At 44.5% G+C, this 16078-nt stretch overlaps 1 pseudogene; it reads right to left on the bottom strand.

Moving 5' to 3' along the window:
* LOC146195387 (nose resistant to fluoxetine protein 6-like) overlaps positions 1 to 16078 on the bottom strand; it is a 41403-nt pseudogene that overhangs the window by 16732 nt on the left and 8593 nt on the right.

Consider the following 16078-nt stretch of genomic DNA (forward strand, 5'->3'; position numbering starts at 1 on the left):
TTTTATTTACTTGGTGCCACCACATGAAAAAGCTTTCAAGGCTAATGTTAGCTTCTCCTCGAAAGCTTAATCTATTATCGTCAACACCTGAGTAGCGGTATACTGCAATAGCTCAGAGTTGCTACACTATATAGAGATGAATTAGAAAGCTGGAATTGGTTTTAATCATTACTGTCACTGTACTGTTTGGAACGGAAAGGCTAACATTAAGAACAGCTATCGCATGCGTTTTCCAGTATAGCCATATGCATTAACACAGTTCGTGTAAATCATCAGGTAAAAAAAAAAAAAAAAGACATCCTCTTTTTCATGAAATAGAAAGATGTTTTTGGCATGCCATATTATGATGCCAGAATACTTGGCCTTAGATATTGCTATCGAAGCAAACAGAGTGTTTGGCCTTACCTCCGGAGTGCGGCGTAGTACAGAACTCCAGGGCCGAGATCATGCATGTAGTTTAGAACGTATGTGAACAGAGTCGACAATCCCATTATGATGAAAATCGGCTTCAGGCTGCCAGTTCTGCCAAACCCAGAAAGACTATAAGGCGATCATATTGTCACGCCATCACCATCCTTCATCGTCACCCTCACCATCCTTAAGAACTTCGAGTCAATAATGCTCCACTTTATTTAGGCATACAGGCAAACTCAGAGTGCTTAATGCTGTGCAACAACGCCAAGAACAGCTGTCAACATATTTTAACAGCTCCCCTGGCGGAGCCTTTTTAACTTTCTGCTTCAGATTTTTCACTCCAGTGCTTAGTTTATAACGAAGTACTTCCCTGCCGCTGGGGCTTCATCTGATTTTGTGCCTGGTTGAGGCGATCAATATAAACTTAATCGCAAGACTTGCTCTGCACTGTTTTTACCATATTCGCATTAAAATGTCAACCTCAGAGAAATACTTTTTTTCTCCTTTGTGAACCATAATTTTTGGTTGCTTCTAACACACAACATCGCGTGAAGGAAGCTCGAACGAAGCAAAGCATTTTATTTTTTTTTTTGTCCAGTCATATGCACGTCACAACAGGTTTACCGGTTCTTGTATAGCAAGAACCTGTCATTATGCCCTGGGACTTTAGTTACTCTGGTAATGCTGAAATATCTGCTGATTTACAGGTTCTCAGTGGTTTCTAATTTGTTTAGCTGCTCTTGCAGCTAATGAGCAGTGTAAATTGGATAGTTTAATAATACGCAAATGAAAATTTGAGGTAAGCCATGTATGTCGTTTACGTTATTTCACCAGGTCTTTTTGACAGGCGTACTATAGTCGAACCCGTGGAAAGTCTTCGTTAGTTCTCGCAATGTTCGAGTAAGTATTGATGTTTGCTTTCAAGTTCTCTACAGTTCTGTACGGAGTACTCGTGTTTAAAACGGCTTTGCGGCCGAATAGCGGGGAAGACTGTCTTCTTTTCTATTTGCTGTTGTTCCAGAAATGTTGTATTCAGTCAACATTTTCTTAATTTAATTTTCTTAATGCATCTAAAAAGCACAAATGGGGGAATATAAAAAAAACTACTTGCCTTTTCAGCCGGCGTGAGAAGTATAGCATTATAGAAAACACTTGAAAATCTGCCCCTGTATACCAGTGCTGAGGGCTGCACTGTTATGGGAGAATATCAAAGAGTAATTACTTCCACTGTAAAAGCTCAATACTTCGACTACAGACACTCAATACTTCAGAAACACCTATGCCTTATACGCGTTGCTAAAGTTTTGCAACTTTATTTTCTAGAACTAGCGCTCATTTTGTGCCGCATTTTAACGCTTTCTACGTAGACTACACATCACAGTAATTGAGTAGAGGTACACCATACCACAGTAACGCGATGAGCAGATTTATGACCGTGTTATCCGTCCTTCTATCCGTGCGATGTGTAAAACACGCGGATATCTTTTCGCGTCCCGCTCTTGTCTTACATATGTTATTTCATGGGATGTACTAGTTCTCTCAAAATAAAACGGAGCACACTAACGAACAAAATGAAAAGAAACAGAACACTTCTTTCACAGACACGATCTCAGTTTTATTTTTGAGCTACTAGCGTCGATTATAGAATTGTGAAACATGTGGTTTGGTTCAAGTATATTTGTTGTGTTGTTTCACTGTTTTCTTTATTTCCCTTTTTATTGACGCAAAGAGGACGCGCATGTAATCAGGTTTTTGTTAAAATTTAGTTCGAACTATTTTGAGAAAAAATAATATTTTTCTTGCTTCTTAATTAGTGATGATCACCCGCCGCCAAATTTTGGGAACACCGATAACCTCGCGCCATCATTATTTGAAGAAACCGCCAATATACAAGAACTCTGTTTTGCTGTTCGTTATTTCGCTTCCTATATACGCAAGTATGAAAACTGAAACTTTGCTCGTGTGGTATAGCCATGGAGAAGGAGAGGGAAATTTCTGCTCGGCGGCGCAGAAGAGCGGAGAAGCTTAACTCATCGGATCCCGAATTATATGCCTAGCCATTGACGGTTGAGCGCACGAAAAACGAACATAGACTAAACGTGGTGGAAAAGATAAAATAACCACATAACGCTGCATATATCCTAGCATAGCCAAGTTAAGCCACTGCTAGATATTTTTTTGGTTGTGTGTGTGTGTCGGTGTGCGTGTGCGCTCATGCGTTTTCTTCTATGCTCGCTTTTCGGAAAGCGGTCCTAGTCTTTTTCTGAATTTGGGTTCTTAAGAAATGTCAGAAAGTAGGCACCGCTGGTAGTGACTTCATTTCTTCAGGTTGATTGGTTTGGTTTGTGGGGTTTAACGTCCCAAAGCGACTCAGGCTATGAGAGACGCCGTAGTGGAGGACTCTGGAAATTTCGACCACCTGGGGTTCTTTAACGTGCACTGACATCGCACAGCACACGGGCGCCTTGCTTTTCGCCTCCATCGAAAAGCTGCCGCCGAGGCCGGGATTCGATCCCGCGTCCTTGGGAACAGTAGTCGAGCGCCGTAACCACTGCGCCACCCCGGCGGGGTATTTCTCCAGGTTGACTAGTCTAAATAAATTTGTTCTTTTGGATGACGATTTCATCTTTTTATGTTCGGGTGCTCGCCTAAAAGAATGTTTGGAATGAAGGAAGAAGCAAGCAAGAGTGGCGATCGCCGTGGTAACTTACTATTGCGTCTAGATGTGCAAAGTTTATCATTCCCAGGAGGTAGAACGGCCAGTTTTGGAGGAAAGCTTTTCTGCGGAGCTCACTCAAATCTGCCCAGGCAGGGCCGTACCCTGACACGGGTGCCATTTGATGGAAGCACGCCGCCACTAGTACCAGCGGGAATAATCTGCAAAGTATCCGCGCCACAAATAAAGAAAGACGAACAAATCCGGCAATCCTCAGCTTGTAGGAAGAAGTATCAAAAGTTGCAGAAGATGTTTGAAAAACATGACGTGCAGGACATTTTTTTTTGTATATACATGTGAATACATTATTTTCGAGGTTGGCGCCTGGCAACGGCGCCGAATATTCCATTTTTCAAATAGCCAAGAACCACTTGCTACGATGCTGTAAAGCTCGCCAAAACAAAACATATCTACAGTGGTGCAGCTCACAGCACGCAACTCTACACAACACAACCTTTAGGTTGTGTTGTAAGTATTAACCGCATGATGCGACATCCCTTAGCCATGTGTCGCACGACACTGAGGTAATCGCCTGTCGTTGCCACTGGTGCACCCCGTACTTGATGATGGGACTCGTTGACAGAGCGGCGTGTTTTCAGTGTTTCGTTACCGCCACCTCATCGTTCGGCCAAGAAGATTCATCAGTTTCAAACCTAAACAGCCTGAAGAACGATAAAAGCGATGGTGAAAATTCTGGTACCGCATCGCACTTCTAGCGTACACAGCGCCGTGATGCCAAGCTACAATTTGCGATGCAGAGAATCGCGAGATGTGACCTTCTCCCGCTGGTTTCGGTAATTAACTACGTACATCTAGCCCCTTGAGCTTTTCTTGTCCTTTATTGTTCTATCAAGCTTCATTGAACTATCTCGATGCGCACATTAGATGCGAGTGCCTCCAGGGTCTTCGCTGAATTTGGAAAACAAACTTCACTCACAAAAAACTCAGAACGAAAGTTGTGTATCATCAAACCTATCGGCCATTGGCTGACTCGCGGACTGCTTCCTGGCTACGGGCGAAATTTTCTGTAAGCCCAGAACCCGAGTGACCCGACGAGTGGTAATGCTTTGACGGCCTACAGCCCATCGCGCGACGCTATTGCCCGACGCATAGCCGTAAATTGTCGCCGCCGTCAGCACCTGATAAACAACCAAATCACTCTAAATGTAAAGTAACCGATAAAGATGAGTAATGCGAAATAAGGAAATGCGACAAAACAATAAGAAAGAGTGGTTTGGATGCATGTACCTGAAGCTTAAAAACGATTATTCGCCAACTTGTGCAATCAGGTGTTAATAAAATCGATACTGAAAAGGGGACACTGAAGATATCACAGGCACATACGAGGCACCGAAGAAAGCCCCAGTAGCATAATACTTAACAACACTTGATTCTATATCATAATATCCAAGGATGCCACCTTCTTCAAGAATCCCTTGAGCACCACAAGGGCTCGTTTGTACGACGTAGGCATCCGCTGCGTGCCCTACTAGCTTTTTAAAACTGAAAACTATTTTTTAAAGAAGCCCCCCCTTATGTCTTCCCCTACTACTCTCCATGTTCTCTGTAGCAATCCAGCAATATTTGACCTATGTCTTCGACTTCATGGTAGCACTCACAGTGTGGGCTGTTTGAATGGCCATTTCAATGCAGTTGTTTAATCGTTTGTGTCAGTCCCGCAGTGATGGAGATGCGAAAATCGTTACTAATACCAGCTTGTTCTGTACGCAATAGTCAAACGTGTTGCGCACAAGTAGTCTGAGAAAGTATAAATAGCTTGCTTTTAAGCTACTTGCATTCCAATGGACAACCGCGACATCGTGTAAGCAGTTATTATTTGTTTATTTTACAAGTACTGCCAACCTTATGCAAGGTCTTGGGCAGGGATGGGTGGTCATGACCATTGTGTTATTCGTAGAACGTGTATCCATTGAAGGAGCTGGGAAGCTGAGCCACTATAGGCTGTACGTGCAGTGAAGCCACTCATTCAGCGAAGCAATTTAACGATGGAATAACTGACAGGGTGGGTCAAAATGCGGCACGAGCATATGCAGGATAGTCTGCGCTGCTGAGCGGATGTAGTATTTTTGATGAGCTGGCGCTGTCTTCTTCAAGTACTATTTGCCCAGGCCGGAAAAACGTGCTTGAATGACGTAACCTGGGGATCAATAACAGGCTCTTGCTCTTTGCTCTCAGGCACTACTGAAGAGGCTTCATCAACGGTGATGCGTGGGGTGCAGCTCAAGGATCCCTAGCTGAATCCTCTACTTCGTTTCTTGTGTTTTCTGAGCGTTGTCACATAGGTTGTAGATTTCAAAGCCCGTGTTTTGTAAAGGTGCAATTGATTCTGGTGAACTGGATTCACTGTCTTCAAAATAGGAGGTAGCTACTAACTGAAGAATACTAGCTGTTGCCTATCGTTATAGTGAAGAAAATTACGGTGGAGTTTTCTAGTGTTGCATTGTGTCCTCCTTAGCTATGAATGGTATGAAGCCTAAGTCGGCCACATTAGGCAGCAATAGCGTCCATATCTGGGGCTAAAAAGGTAACATAGAGAAGCACTAACGTTTATTCACTTTAAACTATGTATCGTTCCTTTTTGCAACAGGAATTACTTTTGACGAGGCACCAGTTGGATTTAGCTGTCAAATTATATTGCACTTATTGCGACGTACTCCAAAACTAATTGCCGCATTCCTGATGCCTACACTTTTGCTATGCGCTTCAGTTACTTCACTCACTGCTTAAGGTTACGCTGACGTAGCTATACTGCTGAATCCGAGGGCAAAAAAAAAAGGTAGCTTAAGGATGCTACTCTTCACATGAGGGTCAACAGCATGTCTTTACACTTACTGGCCACACTAAGGAAAGACATTTTAATTATAAAAAACACGCATAGACGCATGAGGATCAGGCCAACAATTCCAGCCCCCAAAACGCAGTACGAGCAGTCAAGACGATCGCACCGTTTACACGATATTCATTGCACCGCAATCACGCTGAAACACGTCTTGGCCTCACGAGATTCAGAGGGCTTACAAAATGGCTACAAGGCACCGAAAAGGCTAATAAACATGTTAGAACAGCCAATTAGGAGATGCGCTTATCTTTTTTCTTTCTTCTGCGTGCAGCAGCTTTGTCTGAATTTGAGTGTTTTCCCTTGAGCTCCACTCCGTGAGCTCCATAAAGAAAACTATTAACACGAATTTTAATGTTTAGAGATTCTGGAGTCAGCCTGTCCTTATACTGTATGAAAAAATGTACGTATGACTGTGCAATGTATTTTCAGTGTAAACGTAATTCCACAAAAGCTCAGCGGCTAAGCAAGTTCTGGCTAAGCAATGGTTCTGAATTTCGAAGGATTGGATAGCCGCGATTGGTGCAAAGCAGGGAAAGTTAAAGGCCACTCAAAAAACATTTGTTTCGTTCATTATACTGAACCTCTGCTGCCGATAGTCTATAACCATAGTCCCTTGTGAGCTTATAATGTGCGGGGTTCCTGGTATAGGCACCCTGAGCATCTAACTCCGGCGCAACATGCGCGCTACTCGCGGTGGAGAGCGCGTCCCGGTAAGGAAGGCTGGAACAGACGACGGTGCCCGCAGTGCTGTGCCGTGCGGTACGTGTCGTCGTGAATGAGCTCTGCGCCACTTTCTCAATCACAAATAGCGTGTAAAAGCAGGCGTTCGCATTGCTATGTTGTAGATTACAGCAATAGATACTTGCATTTGCCTGCTGGAACACATTATATGCCTTCCCAAACCGGCATTGGGAGACGGCACAACGGCCACGTTGATTTGGCTTGTTCGTCGCGAAGAGTGTGTTCCAGCTCCATGTTTTTATCCACATCATGCTGTAGAAGTAGGATTTTAGTGGAGTAATAGAATGCGCAAAACAATATGTTTCTGGACATGTGTCTTGATGTTGCAAATACATGACTTTAGATAAAGGCGCCGCATTTTTCTTCATTGCATGTGCGCAGCAATTTGAGATGCTTACGCTTACCTCTGCACGAAGATGGCACGGATTGGGTGCCTTCAACGAAATCCAAGATATATAGCAGGAATTTTGTGGGAAATGCGAAATCGAACGAAGAAGAGCATGCCGCTCTACGACCCAAGTATTTTCCCCTCAGACTACAAAGAATCAAGCGCAAGTGGCTGTTCCGGACGCTATACTTTAAGCTTCAAGAATGTAATCCGGGCCTGTTGGTGAATTGCATAAAGCTAACGGTGCAACAGTCAGGACGCTAAATATCCAGCAGATATATATATATATATATATATATATATATATATATATATATATATATATATATATATATATATATATATATATATATATATATATATCTTACCATTAATTTGATGACTTCCGATGGAGCACTGTTGGTTCTCTGCACAATGCACAGGGCTTCTAGTTCAACATCATCATTGCCGTCATGCACACTGTCTGCTTCAAAAAGTTTAGTTCCCTTGCTGATTATTGCAACTTTAAATGATTTTTCAACCCAATCCAAAATCCCGCCTCTACAGTAAACGGTAAACCGTTAGGAGACGCCATGGCTGCGGAGACGTTGGGGGAGCCTTCCTGATAGGGACGAGGAACCTGTCGCGTGGGGCGCTGAACGCAGCCTCTCCTGTGGCGGCGCCTATAGGGTGCACTGCGCATATGGTATACCGGTTTTGCTTCCAACCAAATAAGTTGACAAGGATGTTTCTTTTAATAGTTTTTAATTGGCTTATCAAAAAATCAAAGCTCACCTGAGATACCGCCGGAGCACTAGGGCGATGTAGGGCGCTTTTCCATGCTTGTCACTAGATCGTTTAGAAACCGTCATCCAGTGCATGAAACCGCTGCAAATGCACCAGAATCGCACGCTCCTTAATCTGAAAATCTTATCTTCAAGCGCCACGAACCAACAGTTCTCAGTATTTGTGAGTTAAACAAAAACCAATAAAGAGACGTGAACGTTTTTTTGCTGAATAACAATTCTTAAATAAAAATAAAAACGTGCGTATGTTAAACAGGAGGCGCGATTTATTTTGAGGACAAAATGGTCAATGAAATATAAAATAAAAATAAAGAGTGTGCATCCTGCATGTCTAAAATGCATTAATCACCATAATTTTCGCCTCAATGAAGAAAGTACACGAATGAATCAATAAAATAAAACGCTAAGCAAAACATCACGAGCTGAATAATTAGTACCAGTGCCTGCATATCTAGCTGGTAATTCTTCAGAATCGTCTGGCCTCTTCGTGTGATGCTGACTATCACGTCTTGATATAACATTTCGTGAGGAGAACCACATATTGCATATGGAAGTGAAGAGTCGCTCTTGACAATGCTTGATAAAGAAGGTAGCTGAGGTCTTGTCGTTGTAAGATCCTTCATGCAGCTCTCCCTTCGGCGTGCCAGAAATTGGTTTTCGTTTTCCGTTCTAATTAATTGCCGTATTTGATGAGTGCACGCAGGTCAGGCGGAGGGCCGCAAGAACATAGAATGAAATGTTCGTCTAGACTAACCTCACGGGCATAAATATTCCTACGCTCATGGTTGCGTTCACTAGGAATTGGCGGCCAAGGGTTCTTGACATTTTGTACATTTCATTGGTGTTTTCTGCGGAGGAGAAAAATACGAACAGATAAAGGAGGCAGCTAAAAGCTACGTAAAAGGGGCGTATAGAGCGGGCTCGCATTATGGAGCCCGCCGATGGTGGGCATCAGCGGTTCCACGCACTAAAGAAGGAAGCAAAAAAACAGCAACAACGGCGATGGCTTAATTTATTAATGCAGCGGACAAGGAAGCTGCCCTACAGGCTTCATCGTGCGTTCAAATCGCTTGTAGGCCGAATTCTGTTTATTTTTATTTTCTTATCACAGAGTGCGTGACGCCACACTGCAATGATGACCGATTGGCTTCAATGCCTCAGGGATTTACAGACTAGCAGCGTGTTTACAACGACAGTGCTCACGACGCCACAACAGACTGGGTGTAAAAAGTAGGCTTAGCGCCCTGAGGAATACATGGATGCAAAAGATTTCGAAGCAGTTTTCTAATTTCACGGGGTAGTCGTGTTATCGTTTTTTGGTACCGAGCACCCATGAACATCCGAGCAGATTGGGAGAATAGGAAAGGCCATTTCGCAACACACTATTTTTAAAACAACACGCAGTGTTGGGGGGGGGGGGGAAGGGAGGTCCCTAGAAACACTTTAAAACACAACTTAACAAAACATTTTTCTCATTTTGGATTGCACAAGAAGAAGTGACAGGTCGCTAAATGTTGGCGAGAGGTTTGAAGAAACACAAAGAGGATGCGTTATTCCGGAAGCAATCTATCTTTAAAACGCTGCTTGTGAAGCCATGCGTGTGTACCGCTGACAGGTTCGCTATACGCTGGTGTTCCTGCGAATCCAGCAGCTTCTTTTGTAGCCTAACACGCTGCCATATGCAGTGAATTTATTATATTGTAACGGTCATTCAAGCTGTGCAGACCACGAAAACGTACATTCGAAAAACACTTCCCAAAACTTCATGTCAGCGAAACGATAGAGAACGGCCCATCGCAGCACCCGGCAGTGCAGTTTACACTCCATTGCAGCGCGGACAACGCCGATGAGTGGCACTTGTGTGAGCCTAATATGTGCCTACCGTCTAAGTGGGCCTACTCTCTGCTTCATCTCTGCATTGGAAACAGAATTTCCCACACAATTTCCCAAGACCCTGTTCGCCCTTAAGTGCATGCGGGATTATAATCCCAGACAATAAGTTACGATAGGAGGACGCCGATCTTAATTCTAGTTCAGAAACAGAAGCAGCAGCTTCTACAATATTTCTGGCAGGGTGCTCTGTTCACTCGTTTAGGTGTTCATCGTAAAGAAATAAAGAAACGCTATTTAAAACAATGTAGACGCAAGAAAAGGCGGGCAGCCTCTCACCGAAGAGCGAGCTGTCCATATAGATGTGAGTATGAAGGGTGACGACCCACACAACTGCCAGCACCCGCAAGCCGTTGAATATGTTGAGGCAGTCGCCTTGTCCGCCGTCCATGCGGAACGTGGAACGTGCTGCCTCAATCACGGACAGCTTCTGGAACCGCGCCATAGCCTTGTTCTCTGACGCTGCGTAGGGAATGAAGAAGGTGATGCAGCCTGTCTGAAAAACTTTATTGATAAGGGAGGGGGATGTGTAGGTGGGGTCCCTAGCCCGGACCTCCAGCGGCTGCTGCGGCTATCCGCGCGCGTGTCAGGAGGGCCCGTTGGGCCTCTAGTCTAGCGCTGGATAGGGCAGCCTCCCACCCCTCAATAGTTGTTACTGCATTTGGGTCATCAGGTGGATTGTGTGGTCAGTTCCACACCATGTAGTGAAAGCCTGCCTTCTCCCCGCAATATTTAAATTTGGGGTCGCAGAACTCGTAGTGTATTGCCTTTAAACGGGCTGGTGTGTTATATGTACCTGTCGCCATCTAACTTCCTCCATTTTGGAGAGACCCTTGGCTGGGGGTGAATATTTTTTGCGAGAAAGTCTGCAGTGCTGTAGCCTCTGCGCGTACGTCGCCAGAGGGTCGGGACAGGGGGTGTGGGCAATGGAGGGGTCGAGTCCTGGGGAAGGAGAGCTCGGGTAGCGGCATATGATCACTCGTTCTCTTCCACGCCTTCATGTCCCAGTGTCCAGACGAGGCATTTGTCTTGTTCGGGCTGCCCATGATTTTTTAATATTCTGGCAGCCTGGGGACATATTCGTCCTTTGGCGAATATGTCCCCTTGTAGTTGCGGTAAGCAGCCATAGAACCTGTGATTATAGATCGCAGTTGGTATGCGTGGCGACTAAAGCAATGGCCACCTCCTCCGCCGTTTTTACATTGTCATCGGGGAGGGCGCGGGCATAAACCAGTTATTGTTGGTGAAATACAATCACTGCTGTGCGCCCCGCTTCTGACTTTGCTGCTTCTACACAGTAGGACTCAGTGTATGTCCCGTATTTTTCCTGGATGTATTTGGTCCGCGCCTTCCGGTGCCTTTGGTAGAACAGAGGATGCATATTGTGGAGTGGGGGATAGGCTGTGAACGAGTTCGACCACCCGGACGGTATAGCTAATTTTGGTACGAGACCTTGCTGACTAGTCAAGTCAAGGTTCAAAAGAACGGTCTGGCCCGTGCGGGTTACAACTAGTCGATTAATCCAGGCGGCGCAATGGGCGGCAAAGAGTTTTCTGCTGTATTGTGCAACCCTAATTACCAAAGTCGCTCTGTGGAAGGTCTCTAGAAAAAGCCCAGCGCCTTTAGACAGGCCCTCTGTAGCGACGCGCTTTTGCACCTCTGAAAGTTAAGAATTCACACGCGGCATTTTTCCGATTATTGGCACAAAGTTCTTGCCCTCTGTCACTAGTCTTATGCAATTGCATGATTCAAGATAATATCACAACAATTCGTGTTCATGAGAGTGTCGCAAGGAGCGAAAGACAGAAAAAAGCTAGAGGGGACTTACTTCCTTGGACGTAGAATATAGCATAAAGAGGAAGAAAAAATTGACACTTCGAGGAACTTAAGCAAGGGTTCTCCGGTCTTTGCCGATATTTTCGGTCTTTTAGCCTGGCTGCATCTGAGGCCAGGGCTCGTGTTAATTGTTGCAATTTAATCCATTCATTTTTCTATTTATTTACAAGGCCACATTCATATTTGCGATCAATCATTCCTGAAAAATACAAACAAAGGTGTTATATTTGGAAATACCTGCTTACGCCAAGCTCAAAAGACGCAAAAGAGCAGCTCGTTTCAGTTTCTAAAAAAATAGACGTAATGGAGAGAACAGACATAAGAAGCATACGTATAATAATAATTTTATATCTTGTCCATCAGCTATTCCTTCAGCCTATTCAATTATTTCCGCAATTTTTTGTTCTTGCTTATTCTAACTCCTCATTACTGCCTTGTTTTACTCTACTTGAGGAGCGTATCTGTTTAGACGGATTCGTTATTATCTTGTACATTTTTTGACAATAAATCAATAATATTATCAATACTTTACTCACTGGATTTGAAGTGGATAGTTATCTTTTTCTTACCACTACCTGTGTAGCTGGAAGCGTCATTCATAAAAGGCAAATTTAGTCGGCTGATGACGTCCAGAGCTGTGGCCACGACAACAGCAGCAACGAAGGCTCCCAAGATGATGCTGTCGGGGAAAGTAGATGTAAGCGCCATAATCTTCAGTCACTGCTGCATAATCCTGCACTGGGTTTCATTTAAGACTCTCGAACGTTCTGGCGGTTACACTTATTCCCTGCCTCGGTGGCTCCTTGTTTACGGCGCTCGACTTCTGAAACCAAGGACGCGGGATCAAATTCTGGTCTAAGTGGCAGCCTTTCGATGGAGGCGAAATTCAAGGCGCCCATATACTGTGCGACATCATTGTACAAGGACCCCACGGTAGAATTTTCCTGAGCCCTCCACTCCGGAGTCTCTCATAGTCTTATTCGCTTTGGGACATTAAACGCTGGAAACCACACTTGTCTACCCTCCCTTTTAATCTGATTAAAGATGACCTGTTTCGCAGAGGGTATGCTGTACATAAGTTAATGTCGTACCTAATTAAAGCGCTGTTCTATAATAAGCAATATGGAATGGCGTAAGGACCCTTCAAATGAAAAGAAACTCAGCTGTTACTTGCACATTAAAAGTAGCGATGCAATGAGAACACAGAAAGGCGAAGGGGAAAAGGTAGAGAATCGTTCTTTTCCGGTTATATCTGTTACTGAAGCATTTGCCGAGAGGACGCGCACTTTGATCATACGGAAACTAAGTGTTGATCAGCATGTATAAAGAACACCATTTGGGCGTTGTCATCGACTAACTCACATGATGAAGACGGACGGCTCCTCGTTTGGCTGGTTGTGGTCGCAGAGGGAAACTTAAGTCGACGTATTCCATTCTGAAAGAACTGTGCAGCAAGGCCGCCGCACGGGTTGAAATTTGCAGGGCGAGGTTCGGGAGAGCGCTCATACAAAGCTTGAAAATCTGGTCCTGCCTATCGCCTCTTCCGCTCATCCTTATAACTCTCCGAAAAAAAGAGAGGAACATTAAAGAAAGAGGACGATGTCGAAAATGGACAACCACTGGGGCTGAATGGTTGACTATTCCAAACGAGAATATCGTTTAGTTCCTATCTTCATTGTTTAGTTTTCTTTATTTCCGTTGTATTTAGATATTGAAAGTAGAAATAGAATAGAATAAAAAGTCTACAGTCGCTCCCTTAGGAAAGAATTTTAAATGTCTTGTTTATTCCGCTATAGAAAGACTCCAGGTCTTTCTATAACCAGGGGACAACGTTGCACCTTTGAAGGTGTAAAAATGTTTATTGCGATATAGATATGCGCACCAACTACTCTGTGTGTGGTCCATCATAATGCGCTGTTGTGAGCAGATGGTTTGTGGCAGGGCGTGTTATCGAGGTCATAAGGAGGGCTTGGCAAAAATGTGTTATTTTTTGAACAAGTATGTAGAGTGTGCTGAGCCAAGACGTATAGGCCGCGAGCACTCACTCACTCCTTATACAGCACTCAAGATTGCCGGAGCGGGTGTTCTATGACAATGTGAGCCAATATATGTGATTATGTAGACGATCAAAGTTAGGTTGACCAGCGCTGGATCGTAATACTGCGTTTATGCGACCCAGCATTTTATTGTTGTATAATCACATGCACTCTTACTAGGTTACAGCATGCTATATGTATAAGAAGTCAACCTTCATAAGTTACATCAACCAAGTTTTGAAGTAAGTTTTTACTTTCCTGTGAAACAAAATTGAAAATTGCATGGTTAATTTTACTGAAGGGAACGGGCTCACTGTTTAGCGTGTAGTTTATCGTGTTTACTTTGATACTTTAATGGAATACTACCTTAATGCTCCCAGAAGCTTTAAAGGGAGTCATTATTTGGCTACCACTGTCAATGTGAATATATGTGGACGCCATATTCCGCAGATACACGCTATCGAAATAGCCTGCGACGGTACACATGTAGCTTATCCTTTTAATCCGTTATTCCTAACTGCCGTAATACACACGAAGATTCTAGGCAGGAGCGCAAATGTAAAAGCTCGGCTTGTGCTAGAGGCCATCTATTTTAAAACAATTATCTGATCGCTATGCGAGTGACGCATCTTTGCTGATTTATGACGTTTAATGTGCCTTTCTAATTCTTTTTTTGCCATAATAGATCGGAATTGCGTGACGTGTATGCCTGTACGGTCTGCGCATGCTCACATTTTCATTTATATTATTTGTGTTCAAATCCCAATATATATTTGGTAGTAGCGTATGTGAATCGTCGTGTATGTTTTCTTCTGTCCCCGTCCAAGTATTACCGCTAATTGCTTCTTAAATATTCAAAACGAACTAGCCCAACAACCCGCACTCCATCTAGGTAAAGTGTTCACAAACCTTCGGTGAGTGGTGGCCAGGCTACGAAGCATCAGTGATATCGACAACGCAGCTGCACTCTCACTGCATCTTCTTGGCGCTCTGACTGATCACCTGGGTCAGGTATCTGCAAGCTACCGATATTTTCGGAACTGTTAAGAGATATTAAGCTCGTACTGTTCAAGTTTTGTAGCTTCAACACTAGCTCTCATCCCATGAATTATTGCAATGTCATCTTTACCGGACATCACCTCGTGTTAGGCATCCTGAGCCATAGTGATAGCCAAACTAGCAGTAATCCTTTCTGTCGCTATCTGATTCGTTTTTGCTGTCTCCTTTGTGAATCAAGCTTTCATAGCCGCACAAGAATTACTCAAGCCTTACGTTCCAGGCCCGCAGCTTCCCGCTGGACCATGGCGTCGATGAATCGCTGCATGTGTGCGCGACACTCAGCGTTCAGGACCGTCTGCTTGTTCAGAGTGGCGTTGAGAAGCAGCAGGAACGGCTCCCACTGCACAGCTTTGAACTTGACCAGGTCCAGCCGCCGACCCGTGATGACGGTGTCAACTGAGAATAAAATTCGGTAGAGACAATTAAGAAGCTTGCACCTGGGAATACGAAAGAATTGCTGTTTCTGGCTGCAATGTAATTTCTAATGCGTCGCCCTAGCGGAGACAGCAAAGATGTTTTGTTAGCACCGAGCGTTTCTTTTTTCGTATGTCTGATCGCATTCTTGCCGTCCTGTGTTTCTCCGTGCTGTCGCTGTGCCTCTTCAGAATCGACGCATTTACGAGGCCTGCCATGCACAGCCTTGCTTGTTTGGCTGTTGCTCACTGTCCATAACACACGTTCACATGCACGCGGCTGCTTAATTACATTCTGCCGACGACTGGAATGACAGAGGAGATGCCTCGGTGCCCGCTCCCCACGAGCATTCCTGTGGAACGTGCGCCACCACGTGACCGTAAGCGCGATGCCCTTTTTACTTCTAATGCTTCACTGGCGGCGTCCCCTTTACATTTCTCCTCTGACAGCTCCCACTGTGCCAGAGCACTTGGTGTGAGGTCATTAAAGCATAGGCTAGGAGGCACAGGTCCGTTCAAAATATGTGGAAACATTTCTCAGCGTAGCCGCCGTCCGCAGAGCGTCAGCGAATTCGGCGCGGCCGTGCGTAAATGCTAACTTGCGTAGGAGCTCTGAGGCCTGGAGGCGGTGCTTCGTGTCGTCTACTGCAGCGTGAAAGCGCACCATGCTTGCAGTGCTACAGTGTATCACTGAGGCAACATAATTATAAGCAGCAAAGAAAAAGTGGCATCTGTACACTTAACAGTGATAGCGTGTCGTCACACGACTAACATAAATAATGTGTGATGGATCGAGCTCTCACAAATCATTCTGAAATCTCTCAGTAGGACTTGGCCTTCATTTGCAGTAGCTTATCAGCCTTGCCAGCGGATAAGAGATTGATGCCTCCAACCTAGCATGGTCTGCTAGTTAATAACTTTCCATAAGACTAAAAACACG

The sequence above is a fragment of the Amblyomma maculatum genome, chromosome 3 (assembly GCF_055883805.1).
Source record: "Amblyomma maculatum isolate TAMU_Amacu chromosome 3, ASM5588380v1, whole genome shotgun sequence".
NCBI lineage: Eukaryota > Metazoa > Arthropoda > Arachnida > Ixodida > Ixodidae > Amblyomma > Amblyomma maculatum.